The 15,411-nt window shown below is 35.4% G+C and overlaps 1 non-coding gene across 1 annotated transcript; it reads right to left on the reverse strand.

The window, feature by feature from the left end:
- Positions 1 to 3,101: 3,101 nt before the first annotated feature.
- On the reverse strand, positions 3,102 to 3,207 carry LOC123838034 (U6 spliceosomal RNA). The gene has a single exon (XR_006789375.1). It is a non-coding gene; the product is annotated as a U6 spliceosomal RNA (small nuclear RNA).
- Positions 3,208 to 15,411: the final 12,204 nt, after the last annotated feature.

A 15,411-nucleotide genomic window follows, 5' to 3' on the forward strand; every position in this document is an offset into this window, starting at 1 on the left:
TCCCACTCCCCCTTGCTTGTGTTCCCTCTCTCACTGTGTCTCTCCCTGTCAAATAAATAAATAAAATCTTTAAAAAAAAATACCAATATTCTAATGATATACTGACATATTTTATTTATTTCAAAGACTATAATATTTTTCAATCAGAATCACTTTAATGTATTATGAAAACATATTTCTTGTTATGTCTAAGGCTACATACAAAGGTTATAAAAGTTTCTTTCCAAGGATTTGGTGTTCACAGGCCTTGTATAAGAGGATTACAAGTTAGTAGTAAAAAGATTTACAGTAATTCTTAGTGATCTGTTATTTATTTGTGAATTCTTAACTGTTATTAAAAGTCATTGAGCTATTCTTCTTACTTAAAAATCAGCCTCTAATATTTGATGCATACAAAAGAATGTATGTAACTAATGAAGTATAATAATAAAATGAACACACATGAACCACCATCCAAATTAAAAGCTAGAATATTGTCTCTTCATTGGAAGTTTTTTATTCTTTCCTAATCCTATTCTCCATTTTACCATCCCCAAGGTAATTGTTACCATTAATTCGAGTTGATTATTTTATTTTTTTAAAACACTTTTACCATATATGTGAATAGCGCTAAAACATTATATATTCAATTTGCTTATTTTTGAGCTTATAAAAATTATGTGTTCCATATAGCTCTCTGAATTTTTTTAAGTAGCATTTTCTGTCTAAGCTTTACTTGTATTAGTGTATATACTGTCTTTCATTCAAATTTAACTTATGTACCATATTCCATTGTATGGATAGAGCACAATTTATTTATACTTTCTCTGGTCAATAAATACATAGTTCCAGTCATCCTTGCAATTAAAAATAATGATCCTGGGAAAATTCTTAGACAGCCTTTTCTAAGGTAGAAGTGATCGTTTCTCGGTCTCTTGGCTAAGATCATGTGACTAAGGTAGAAGTGAAGTAGGCCAAAACACCATTTACAGTAATAACAATAACAATAATAAAAATAGAAACCTAGGAATAAATTTAACAAAAATTTTATAACTTCCTTTTTTTTTTAAAGATTTTATTTATCTATTTGACAGAGAGAGACACAGTGAGAGAGGGAACACAAGCAGGGGGAGTGGGAGAGGGAGAGGCAGGCTTCCCATGGAACAGGGAGCCTGATGCAGGGCTTGATCCCAGGACCCTGGAATCATGACCTGAGCCAAAGGCAGACGCTTCACGACTGACCCACCCAGGTGTCCCCCAAATTTTATACCTTTCTGTAGACAAATCTAAACCTTTATTGAGACAAATAGGAGTCAAATAGAGATGTATATCATATTCATCAATTGACACAAAATTTCAATTCTAATTAATCTATAGATTAATTGCAATTTCAATAAAATCTTATATAGTTTCAAAGGAATTTCACCAACTGATTATAAAATTAATTTGAATTTACAAAAACCTAAGAACAACCAAAATACTCTTAACAAAGAAGACAAATAGGTTTTGGGAGCTTGTCCTATCCAGATATAGTAAAGTCAAAAACACCTGATTTTCATTATGTGTAATGATTACTTTTTTCCTTAGGCAGATATATCCTGGGAAAAACAATCAATATCAAATGCATGTAGACATCTTAGCCTTACCGTTTATCAAAATTGCAACAAAAAACTATTAAAATACACTGTTAGCATGGAAATAAATTTTCTCTTAATGGGACTCAATAACTACAAAGTAAAATTATTAAATTAATTATATGTATAAGTTTTCATGATTTTTATCAGGGATATTTGTTTAACTTACAATAATAATTGATTGATGGTTTTCTGATAATGTCCCCATAAACTCTTCAGAATCTTTTATATGAGGTGACAGTCCGTTTCAAACTGTGTGGACTGAGAGATCTAAATGCCTTTGATCACACTCCAAAAGAATGTGGGAATAAGAACAAAGTCTAAACGTTCTATAGTATGATGCCAGGCCCAACAGGAGCTCTATCACTTCACCTGACTAAATGCTTTGATCTTTTCCCACTATAATAGATCAGAGTTTGTACTGAAAGATTTCAATTTCTCCTCTGGCCAGGCAAAATTTCAGTATGGCTGCTTAATAAAATCAATGATACACACCAGTTTGTAATAAAATTTTCAATCAGAATACAGCTTTTGAATATGTATAATAAATATGCATGAATATGACACGTTCCATTGGCTTATAAGAAGAACACAAAACCAACGCTCCACCTTCATGCATCATCCATTTTAAATTTTAAAATTTCTGGTAGTAATATTTGCTTTTTTTCCTCAAAAATGTTGCACTTTTTGTTTGATATAATGACTTTCTCTAAAAAGCCTTAATTGACCCCATAAGGAACTCACCACCATCTCTTTGTATGATGCTAGTATCCAGTATACAAAAATAGCATAGCTTTTGTAGTCTCTTATTCCACCAAACTGTTCACATGACTGTTTTTCCATGCAGACTGGAATCTTTTGAGAACACAGATGGCATCTATTCATCTGTGTACCACACCTACGGGAAAGTAAACGGTATTCCTCTTGAAGAATCTTTGAGCTGTTATTTCCACTGCCACATCAACCATAATATGGTTTCATAATCAATTCTTTCACAGCTTCCTTTAGTTTTACTTAAAGAACTTTTGAGTGTTGTTTTTCAGAAACATTATGTGACCTTTTCACACCAATTTATGATGTCATTGATCCATGCTACATTTACTTAATGTTTCCCATGTGTCAAGCACAGTGCTAGGTACTAAGTATATAAATATGAAGACACAGCCTGCCCTTAAAGAATTCAAAGACCAGTCAGAATACAAAAACTAATAATTACAATGCAATGTAAGTGCTATAACACAGACAGGAACAGAGTGATCTAAAAACATACATTTAGTGACTGGTTCTGGCTACTTGAGAAAAGATTCAAAGAGGTTAACCAATTGGCTGATTTTGTCAGATAAAGAAGAAGGAAGCAAATTTTAGGAAGAATGTGTGCAAAGACATGCAGTCAAGAAAGGATCAGGCAGATCTAGTGAATAAGGAGCTGCTCTGTGTTTAGAGCACAGAGTATCTGATGTGGAGAGGAGAAAGGCTGGGAAGTTAGCCAGAAGACTAGAACAGATCTCAGAAGCAATGTTATCCTTACACAGGGGCCATGATAATCTTCTCTGTATTGTTCCAATTTTAGTATATGTGCTGCTGAAATGAGCACTTAGAGGCAATGTTAAGAAATGTATACTTTATCTGTGGCAACTTAAACATAGAAGAAATTGTTAAACAAGGCAGAGACATAATCAGATTTAGCTTTAGGAATGGTCATGCTGGTGGCAGGATGAAGACAGGTTTGGAGGTGAGGAAAGTTTGTGGTATAAGGACCAATTAGGAGGCTTTTAAATCTCCTAGGGAAAAGATGAGGTGAACTTTCAAATGGTGGAGGCATTGTGGGATGTAAAGATTAATGTGTTTGATATTAATGAAATAAACTCAACTGAGCAAAGTAGAAAGAAGAATCAATAGGATGGAGGAGATAAGGGTGATTCTTCGTTTCTTCTATGAGACACTGACATGAGAAGAAATCTCCCTGGGTTTAAATAATGTTTGGGGTGCCTGGAAAACAGACAGGCAGACATGTCTAGTAGATAAATGTATCTGGAATTCAAGAGTAAAGTGGAGACTCACTGATTAGAAGTTGTCCACTTGTATCTGGTAATGAAAACCATGAAAGTAGATCAGATCATCCAAAGTTTATATGGAAAGTAAAAATGAAAGAGAAAAGAGTAGAACTTGAGTCATCCACCAACATATAAATAGTGGTCAGAAGATGGGGGGTGAGGAGCCTGTGAAGAATCCCAGATAGACTAATCAAAATGATAACTAGAAGCCATGAGAGAATAGGCAATTACTGTCAAAAACTGCAAATCCCTCAGGTGAGACAAAACCTTGGTTAAATTTGTCAAATAAGAAGAAACTGCCATGGAGGTTGGAAAAGCCATTCAGGGCAGGGCAGGAGTCAGAGAATAGATTACCAAGGTTTGAGGGGCAGGCACAGAAGATGTAAACTATTTTTTAATAAGAATGATGCTGAAAGGAAGGAGACATATAAGTGCAATAATTTGAGCAAAAGGTTAATGGAAGGCTTCTTTTTTTGCAACCTGAAAAGAAAGAGCTAAAAGAACAGGCAAATTGTTGGTAGAGAAAATAGAAAAGATAATGAGATAAAATTTCTGTATAAATGATGGAAACTGAGATACTGGTATACTAGTTTGCTGCTGATGCTGTAGTTTGGTAGCTTACAGTTCCGGAGGTCAGAAATCCAAAATGGGTTTTATGGAGCTAAAAAATCAGGATGTCAGTAGGTCTGTCCTCCTTTCTGGAGGCTACGGGGGACAATCCATTTACTTGCCTTTTCAAGCTTCTAGAGGCTACCTGCATTCCTTGGTTTGTGGCCTCATCCTTCATCTGTAAAGCCATGGCATCTTCAAATTTCTCTCTCAATCTCCCTCTCTCTCTCTCTTTCATATCTCAGCTTCCACTCTCATATATCTTCATATCTCCTCTCACTCTGACCTTGATTTTCCTTTTACAAGGATCTTGTGAGGAAATTGGGCCAACTCAGATAATCCAGGATAATCTCCTTATCTCAAGATCCTATACTTAATCACATCTGCAAAGTCTCTTTTGCCATGTAAAGGAAAATATTTACAAAGGCCAGAGATTAAGATGTTGACATTTTGAGGGGACCATTATTCTGTTTACCACACTGAGTAAGGGTAGAATGATTAAACTAGGAAAGGACAATAACTCTTCTTCTTTTAACAGGAGAGAAGGAGACCAGAGTGTATGATGTCATATGCAAGTATAGAAGCAAAGGTGGGAACTGGTCCTGTCTGGTGGCCATATTTTCTTCTTGGCAGCATTGGGAAGGTGAAGTATGCCATTGACAAGAGGAAGAAGTTTTTTGAAGACCCAGTAAAGTTGGTTGCAGAGAACATAACAAGAAAAGGTGAAGAGACCATGAAGAAGCATGTGGGAGCTCCAATGGAGCTAGAAAGCATAAGGCCTATGTGGAGCTTATTGACTTAGCATGGAGATTTGTCCAGCAACACTTTGAAGTCTGGGAACAGAATCAAAGAAAATGAATAGTTGGATTCATCACTTGATGGATGTCTGAAGGGTGGATACATCTGGGAAAATAAGGAGGAATGTAAGCAAGGATCCTGGTGAATATACATGATCATTGAAGCCACTGATCCTAGCATTAGGCTTGGTCAGGTTCACTCTTCCCTGATTTTGAAATTTTGTAAAAATTTATTTAATGTACAAGATGTGTGTGTGTGTGTGTGTGTGTGTGTGTATGAGAGACTGAGAGAGAGAGACAGAGAGAGAGAGAGAGTTTCCTGAGCCTTGGAAATGCAAAATTCTTGGCTATAGCACTGAGAGATCAATATCCTTATGTGACAAAATCATGTCAGTAACCAAAGTAACTTGGTGGAAGTTAAACATAAAAGTAGATTAGGATGATTAAGAAATCCATCCTCATTCTTCCAGTACATCATATTAATTTAATTTTTTCTGAAATCTGTTTTTGAAAGGCTGATTAATTTTACTGGAAGTTTATTTAACAAAGTTTAAAGTGAATCAGCAAATAAAGGGAGTTTTCCCACTGGTAGAGATAAAAAATATAATTTACTACATAATTATTTGGTAATTACTTTGTCATCAGATATCTTTTATGAGAAATTTAACTCTATCTCCCATGTAATCTGTTCCATTTAGTTTAACTCTGGGTCTCATTATTCTCATTTTATCAGTTACAATTCATTAAAATATTATGCCAATTTCATTAGCAGATCAAAAACTGTCAGTCAACATTCTAGAAAGCCACAATCATTTCATTATTGAACATTTTACTTCTCAATTTCCCTAACTAGGCGTATACTGGCAAGCTTTTTATCAAATATGAAATGTTCTCATAATAATTTGTTTTTTTTTCTTAAAGTATTACATTATGTTTTGTTTATTTAAATACCCTACTACTTTCCTATTGTTCTTTTTTGGCCTCATTCACACAGACAACCAAGAGGATCTAATGAATTTTTAATATTTTAAACCACTTAGAAAATCAGGTACATGTTAAAGTCACATAAAGAACTTTGCAAAAATACAGATAGGGATGAGATTAATAAATGTTTTGGAAGAAAAGGAATGTCATACTCAGTGCCCTGGATTAAGATGACTTTTATAGCATTTTGCAGTAAGGATAGATCAGAGGCAGGGGTTCTGGAAAGGAGCACATTTCCACTCATAATCCTGAGCTAAGATTATGGCCATAAACATGGCAAGATTATTAGAAATGGAAGAGAAATATGTAAAATAGGCTTAAAAGAAGCTACCCTAACCATCTCACAGAGTTGTTCTGGAAACAATGTGAAATTTCAGAGGGAAAATTTAGAAAAGTCAGAATTCTTTATATGTGTAAGTCTTCACATTATTCATTATGTAAGAGCCCATTTCTCTCTGAAGGCTCTGTGTTTCCCTTGAAAGATTTTGTGGGAGGAGTTCATGCCTGGCACCACAAACTTCTGCAGTCAGTACTCACAGCCTGCTTTTGCAATGGGCTATGAAAGTAGACTTTTATTAGTTGCTTCCTTAAAAAACATTATCTACATATCATCTTTTAAAAATGAAAGCTGTTTGAGAAAGATATTTGTATTGTTTAAATATTTACATATATAACATCCAATATTATGCTCTGAGCCATTGTCTCTTTTGGAATAAAATTACATGCCAGTACTCATAAATTTTGATAAATGAGAAAAGTGGTGTTTCTCGTTTTTTCTGCCATTGTATCCAAGTGAATTAATAATAAATTAAAGTTAATAAAATTTAAAAATGCAGTGCAATAATAAAATTACTCAATATTTAAATGTGACATAGATTTTTACTATTAAAAAATAAAGAAATGAAAATATACCAAAATTAGTTGTATCTATTGTTCATTTTAGTTTTTCATCAAGTTTTCATGCCATGGATTATCCATCTTGTCCCTTGTTAGTGCTTACATCTGAGAGTAATCTATGGACTATGACTTTAGGAGTTTGAAACTGAATGAGGGATAGTTAAAAAACAAGGTATTACATTTTTTGAACCATTAGTCAACAAATAATTAGTCATATTGGCAAACAACTGCATTTGCAAGGTATGACTGCTGAAATAAGCATGTTTCAGAAAATGTCAGCTGTAGGGCAATCATTGTTACTATAGTAAACAAGAAAAACAAACCTTATCACAATGAAATGCTTATTGAATGAAACTTTTATTCAGCAAGAAGGTGCCACTGCAACTTTAATGTACAAAATAAACTATTTCCTCACCTGTGCGTACATTAATCTTTTCAAATTTTGACAAATTATCATAATAAAATAGTATGGCTCATTTTAAGTTAACTTAATTTATATTAAAAAAGATAAACTAGATAAATTCAGAAAGTGATTTTCACATCTCAAATTTCTTATTTTACTAAGGGATCACTATTGGTTTCCTTTGATTAGCTTCTCTATTGGTGCATTTAAAATATAACAAACAAAAAATAAATAAAACAATAAACAAAATTTTGACTAATATTTTCAGAAGCATCTATTCTAAAATGAGTTTATTTGTATTCTATTTATTGTATGTGTCCATTTTAAAATGTGGAACTGAAGCATGTTTCACTAAGACATTTTTTGGTGATTTTTCCCAGTCTATTTTCATTAAGATTCTGTTACATTGCCAAGATGCCTCTTACTTCAACATATTTCAAAATGGATACCATAAAAAATATTAATAGTCCTGTTGGATTATTACATCTGCTTACACTTTTGAGATTATCTCATCACTTTAAAGTTGAGGTAAACCTGTGTAATATAAACCTCACACTTAAAAATTGGTGATTCAATAATAAATGTCCTCATTCTCCTGATTTTCATTTTGCTGAGTTTACTACCTAATTCACAAATATCATTACATTAAATATTTAACATAACTACTTCTATAAAATATTTCAGCCTAAAGTAAAGAAACTAATTTACAATTCCAACTTCATCTTACACTTGATATTTGTGAATCTGAATTATTTTAAAAACTTTTTCTTAAATCCGTTTGGTTTCATTGTAGATACCAAGGGAACAGAAGTTAAATTCCTTATATTTCTACTTTCTTCATTCTCTCTCTTTAGGTACAACTCTCTCTTTCTCTCTTGAGAGAGTCCTAGAAATGATAACAGAGATGAGATAATAATAGAGTTTTCTTTCTATTCCCATAGGTTGTTATATTCTGACCCCAGAGAAACAGGAGAGCTTTCAGAGTAATTCTGAGTTTTTCCAAACTTCTTTTAAACTCTGAAGAGAATTACCAATAATAAACTCAACAACTACAGTAGCCAAATTAATTTACCTAATCTTCAATTATCAACTTGACAAATGGTATTTTCAATAAATTTAATTGTAAAATTATGGTACCTTTTTTTTTTCACTTACAAGTCAATGCATTCAGTGAGCATTTGCATTTTTCTTTCCAAGATGTTTAGTTACTCCAAAGGGGAAAAAAAGGACTAATTAGTGTATGAATTCCCTTTGAACTTTTTATTGCCTTTCCCATTACTCTTCTTAGTTATAGCTCCAAGTATGAAATTATCTACTCATCAATATATTAGGCAAAATTCAACCTAACTGGTACATTGAGAATGATTTACAATCTGTTGGATTAAATAACTGAAACTTATGATGTAGCCATTACTATCTGAAGCTAAGCATTCCCATTCCCTCCTCTCAACTCTTCTTCATTCACTCGTCTATCACTAAAATTACCTACTTTCCTCAAGCTTGGCCCTTCCCTACATAATTGTAGAGTTTCTCAAAACTAGTGGAGTCTCTCTGGATTTGTAGACTCTTGACTTAGCCTGATGGGTAGTCAAGAATTTGGTAGATTCTAAGAAGTCTATTTTTATTTAGAGATGTAGGCTACATTAATAGAGTCAAGCTGGCTTCACCTCCTTCCTTTCCACATCTGATTTAGGCTGGGTATTTGGGGTGCAATGGCTAAAAAAGACTCGCCATATGAACCAAGTCTAGTTCCCTAGAAAAGGTCAAGAGTCTATGTGCATTGTAATGTTTTATTTTCTCTGGCTTCTCCCTAGACTCAGAGAAGTAGAAAGTCTTGTGTTTTCAGCAAGGATTAAATTCCCTCTACAAAAGTATTTTGGTTGCTGCACTTTAGATGGGTGTTAATCACTTTTACATGTTTTGACTACAGGTATTTCCCTCAATAGACTCAGGTAGGTACAAACTCAGCTTTACAAGGTCCATTCTTTTCCATGCTTGTGGACACCATGCAGGCCTTCTCAAAATTACTAAGAAAAAAACATTCTTCTCAAAAATACTATGGCCTAAGTCAGATCCATCAGGAAACAGTGAATGAGACAGAGGTGTGTGAAAGACAGTTATAGAGCAGGGTTCTTGAGAAGAAATGCAGGAAGCCACAGAGAGCAGAGGGAGAGGCTAAATCACAATGAATTTGCAGTAAAGGACTCAGCTGAATTCACAGGGAGATTTGGAGGTAGACTAGACTTTTAGAGTCAGAATTAAGGTAGAGGCCTGGCCTTCTATCCTGCATTACTCGTTGCTTCCCTGGGAGAGGTTGCTCCCTGTTGCTGAGGGCAATTGATGTGAGGTACTCAGCTGTGAACAGTTTGTAGCAAACACACATGGCAATTTGGAGAATGAGTGTTTCATCCTAAGCGGAGGTATGGGTGGTGCACTGCAAAATTCACTACCTACTATCTAACTATTTTATGGGAATTGAGAAAAAAAAGCATATGTATTAAGATGAAACAGTCTTTGTCATAGTGACATTTCAGTAACTTTACCAGGTGAAAATATAACAATCCTTTAGAAGGCATTTGTTCCTTTATCCACACCACAAACTAGGGTTTCAGGGGCCAACCTGCAAATATAACAATTGATGATCATGGGATTCCTGGGTGGCTCAGTCGATTGAGTGTCTGCCTTCGGCTCAGGTCATGATCTCAGGGTCCTGGGATCGAGTCCCGCATCGGGCTCCTTGCTCAGCGGGGAGCCTGCTTCTCCCTCTCCCACTCCCCCTGCTTGTGCTCTCTCTCTCTTTCTCTCTGACAAATAAATAAATAAAATCTTTTAAAAAAAATGATGATCACAAGCCTTGCTATTCTATAGCATTAAGAATAGCAGAGTGAATACTGACCACCTAACAGCAGTAAGAAACCTGAGAATGGTGGATCTTAGTGAGTTGAAGACTTGGGGAATAAACCAGGCCAGAGTGCCTGAAAAACTGCAGGCACTCTAGATTTCAGAAACCAATGAACCTAAATAAAGGTCATAGTATAAACTGGGCCATATCTTGGTACTTATCCTTATTCACCAACAGCTGTTTCTACACCAGTGTTTCCCAGTGGACTCTTCCTGCACATCAGTCCTATAAGATGCTCATGAAAGGAAGTTCTAGGTCAAATGTGATTGGGAAACTCACCATTCCAAAAATCCCCCTTAAAGATTGCAGTGTTTGTTAGGATATTAAAGTCTAAAGAAGTCAGTCTGTCTACTTTTTTTTTTTTTAACCTTTTCATTTGTCACATTCATACAATTATACCATCCTATTTCATGCAACCATTATTATCATTCTAAAGAAATCATGTCCTGGAGAAATGAAGCTGGGTCATCCTTCCCCATGTGATGCTAAAATGTCTTATGGGAAAAAAATAAATACTTCAATTAATCAACAGGCTGGTTTGCCAGGACAGAATCCAAATATACTCTTGTGGATATCTTTTATTGAAATTCCTCTGGGAAATTTAGGCAAAAAAGCAATTGCAACTTTAATGTCAACAAAATAGTTTTTCTGTCAGTGAGTCACATGTGTCTACAAACTTTTTTTCTTACCTATTCAAAATAATCCATTAAAACACTATTCACTTTTTTATATATACCAACATTTGAATTTTCAGAATGTCTATGTGTGTATCACTATAGGAAAAGCCAGAAGGGCTTTTCTGAGTTGAGATGGGATGCAGGCATAATAAACTGACAAACCCTTTCTATATAACATGATACAGGCAGAGAAAATGTGTCACATGGAAGAAGGAGGGCTTTGCAGTGACATGAAAAAGGGATCCAATTCCGGCTTCATTCCCTAGCTGAGTAACCTTACCCAACTGCTTCCCTCCTTTGACTTCAGGTTATACATATGTAACATGAAGACGACATCATCTATCTTGAAAGTTATGTTGGAGATTAAATGAAATAACATTTGTATAGGGAAATAAATTCAGTGAGACCTTGCTTAACAAACAGTACTGTTTCTTACCTACCCCCTTGTCTTATTCCTTCTAAATGATCCAGAGGAAATGAGGGGTAGATTTTCCAATAATTATTTTCTTCATAATCTCCCTTTTTTCCCCAAATTTTTTAAACTCATGATCTTATTGATCCTACAGGCAAGAATCAGGAAGCACATTGAAAGGGAAAATATCAGGATAGCTTGAATCAGAAACATGATAATGGGAGGCTTAGAGACTAGACAAGACAAAAGCATGAAGATTTCCCTTATCCAAGGTTGTCCTTTAGCTTCTGTCTCTTGAAGGTTTTTGTAAAAGGAGAAAGTCCTATAACCCTTTATAAATTTTGACATTTTTCCTAATACAATTTGGACATTTTAATCATAGCAAACTATTTCTACCTGGCAATTAACAATAAATCCATTGTAGAGTTTGAGTTTCTGTTCACTGACAGCATGAGCGCTCATAATATAAAATGCAAATTAAAAGTTAAAAGTCACTACTCTTCATTTATCATATCGGCAAAAATCAGAAAGTTTGATAACATGCTGTGTTTGCAAAGGTTTATGTAAACCAAAATTGGTACAACATAGGGAAGACAATTTGGTAACAGCTGACAAAATTTGAAATGCATCCTTTTTGACTCAGCAATACCATTTCTAGCAATTTATTCTGTAAATATTCTCTTGTGTGCAAAATGAAGCATGTTCCAATGTACAGCACTGTTGGTTATAGCAAAAGCCTAAAAACAGCCTAAATTTCTATCATTTAAGAACTATTTAAATAGTTTAGTATATCCTATAAGATAGAGTAATATCTATAATTAACTGTATACCATTTATAATAATACTGGTCTTCAAGATATAAAGTGAATAAAGCAAGTTAAAGAATATTGAAAAATGTAAAATGTATCTGCATTCAATAGGTATAGGTTATCTCTGGAAAGACAGCTAAGAACCTGACAACAGTTGCCTTCAGGGAGGGTATATCCCAATTTCAGCTTTGAAATACTCTGCAAAATATTTTAAAGGGAAAAGAAAACTTCCAATTAAACAATGTGAACTGAAACTAAAATGGGAACATGTCCTTAATTCCCTCAAATAGTGCTGTTTAATACAAAGAAAATGTTTTAGTTTAGTTGCATGAAAATTAAAACAAGCTCTTCTAATATTTTCCAGAGATGCTAGGTGGATGATTATTCCATATATCTATCATATTTGGGTCACCCTCAGCTCAACATATACTTTAACTATTGAACCCTTTGAGCTACAAGTCTGTATTCAATCAAGCCATTTACTTTGTGATGATTTACATTTAAGCAAAATAAGAAGGGATAAGCATTCATATTTTTAAAGTCAGTATAATCCATTTTTTCAGTGACATATTCTTCTTTCAAAGGCAATTTCTGTCTGAAATCTACAGACAGAAATAATACTATCAATTTTTATGGTCCATTATGTTAGTCATGGCTTTAAAAGTCAGGTTTTTTCTTTAAGAGGTAAACTTCAAACTCAGAGAACTTAGTAAGTAATTAGTTCATCAATATTAAGGATGTGTTCCCATAATTAAACTTCTAGGAGGTAGAAGAAATTTAATTTTTATTTATTATGTAAGAGCATTTTAACACTACTCTCATAGGAAGATGGCTTTTTTTTCCTTGACTCTATGTTATCATTATCTCTGTGTTTTGGGGTATCTCTCCTTCCCACTATAGTTAATTTTTTTTTTTTAAAGAAAGGGGCTAGGATAATTGGAAAAGACTTTTAAATATAATTCAAGGTAAGGAAAGAGGCAGATGCCTTTTGAATATAATATAACCTTTAATGTTTGATGTGAATAGCTTGGAAACCCTTCACAGTGAGAGACATTTGATTTTTTTACACTATCTGGAATTGACCAAAACTAGAAGTAAAGTAAGCTGCCACCTGGAATCTGCACTACCTCTGGGGCTTCATCCTCTACAACTTCCTCTGAATCCATGGTACATGAAGCATGTTCAATGGAGGAACAGCATTGGCATTACCTGGGAGCTTGTTAAGAAAAGAAGAATCTCAGGCCCTACCCCAAACTTCTTAATCAAAATCTGCACTTTAAACTAAATTTCCAGGTGACTTGAATGCACATTAAAGAGTGAGAAGTAATACTCTATATCTGAAAGTTCTCGCCCCTCCTACTCAGCAAACATTAACTGTGACAGGGGCTTGAAGAATTCTTAGAACAAAGAGGAAAACATCCTATAGTCTCCCAGCCCATAGCCTCTCCCTTCCATTCCAACTGGCATGTTGTTACCAAAACGGTCTTCTCAAAATATTGTTTGTGATATGCTCCTCATAACGACTATAATAACATACTCATTTGCAGTATTTTTTTCAACTTACAAGTGCTTTCAGGTAAGTTAAGTTAGTTCTCATAACAATACTGTGAAATAGGTTGTATTAGTTCCAGGTGAAATGCATTCTCAAAAATGTGCCTAAAATCAATCATGAAATAAACAGTGGAGTCAGGCCTCACTGTTTTATTTGCTAATATTAAATATCACAACTCCTCCCTCATTTCATGCTGGACCATTCCCCTGCCCTAACATTCAATGATTCCCAATTGCATACCAAAGAAAATTCAACCTGCTGACCCAATCTGGCCCCCCTGACCTCTCCTACCAACTATGTCAAAACCAACTCTTTAAGTTGGCCTCACAACCCAGATGTACTCACTTAGCCCTCCTTGTTTACACATGTCCCTTTCTAAGAAATCAACACGATTCCAATTTTTTGAAATGCAGTTAACAATCATTATTATACAAGAAGGAATATAAATCATAAAGTGTTCTGGAGGAGGAGCAAGATGGTGGAGGAGTAGGAGACCTAAATATCATCTGGTCCCAGGAATTCAGGTAGATAGTTATCAAACCATTCAGAACACCTACAAACGCAACAGGAGATCGAAGAAAAGAATAGCAGCAACTCTCTGAACAGAAAAACAACCACTTTCTGGAAGGTAGAACATGCAGAGAAGTGAATCCAAGGTGATATTTGGGAAGGTAGACCATGGGGAGAGGGAGCCTCCGTCAAGGGGCTACCAGCAAGTGATAGAGCAGTGGAGCACAAAATCGGAACTTTTAGAAGTCTCCTCTGCTGAGGGACATCACTCAAGTGGCTAAACGGGGGTGGAACCCTCACTGGGACAGTGTAGTCTCAGGACTCTCAGGGTCACAGAAAGACCAGGGGTGCCTGAGTGTAGCAGGGCTCCCAGGTATTGGAGAAGGGAAGCTGGCAGCAAAGACCAGCCGAGGAGTGGGCTCTCAGCTCAGGGTTGCCATAAACGGTGATCTGCAGCACAGTAGGGCCACTGCTTTTGGAGCAGGGACCCAACAAGTGGCAGATACAGGGACACTCCTCTTCCTCCCTTGGGAGGAATGGCATGGGAGCCTGCTGCAGGAATATGCTGGGTTTGAGACTCCAAACAGGTTGTGTGCCAGAGATAGAAATGCTCGGTCACAGGCTGGGTGAGCTCGGAGTGCGACCAGAGACCAGGGAGACAGGAGTGATTGACTGATTTTCTCTGAGGGCTCACTGAAGAGTGGGGCCCCGAGTTCTTGGCTCCTCAGGGGCCAGAGATTGGGAGTCCTCCATTTTCACTTTCATCCTCCAAAGCTGTACAGAAAGCTTTCAGGGAACAAAAGCTACCTAGAGCAAACCCGAGCAGATTACTTAGCCTGGCCCCTGGCAAGGGCAGGGCAATTCTGCCTCAGGCAAAGACATTGGAGAATCACTGCAACAGGACCCTCCCCCAGAAGATCAGCAAGAACATCCAGCCAAGACCAATCAATGAGAACTACAAAACTCCAGCACCAAGGGAATACAGCACTAGAATTCATGGCTTTTTTCCCATGATTCTTTAGTCTTTCAAAGTTAAACTTTAGAATTTTCTTTATTTTTCTCTTTTTTTTAGTTGAATTTTTCTTCTTTCCTTTTTAACCAACATCTTATCAATTCCTTTTTGAAACCTTTTTTAATTTTCCTTTTTACATTCTATCTCTTCATTGTATTTAACTTTATTTTTTGTATATAT

Source organism: Mirounga angustirostris, unplaced genomic scaffold (assembly GCF_029215605.1).
Source record: "Mirounga angustirostris isolate CCGP_5_RB_7025 unplaced genomic scaffold, mMirAng1.0.hap1 SCAF_8, whole genome shotgun sequence".
Taxonomy (NCBI): domain Eukaryota; kingdom Metazoa; phylum Chordata; class Mammalia; order Carnivora; family Phocidae; genus Mirounga; species Mirounga angustirostris.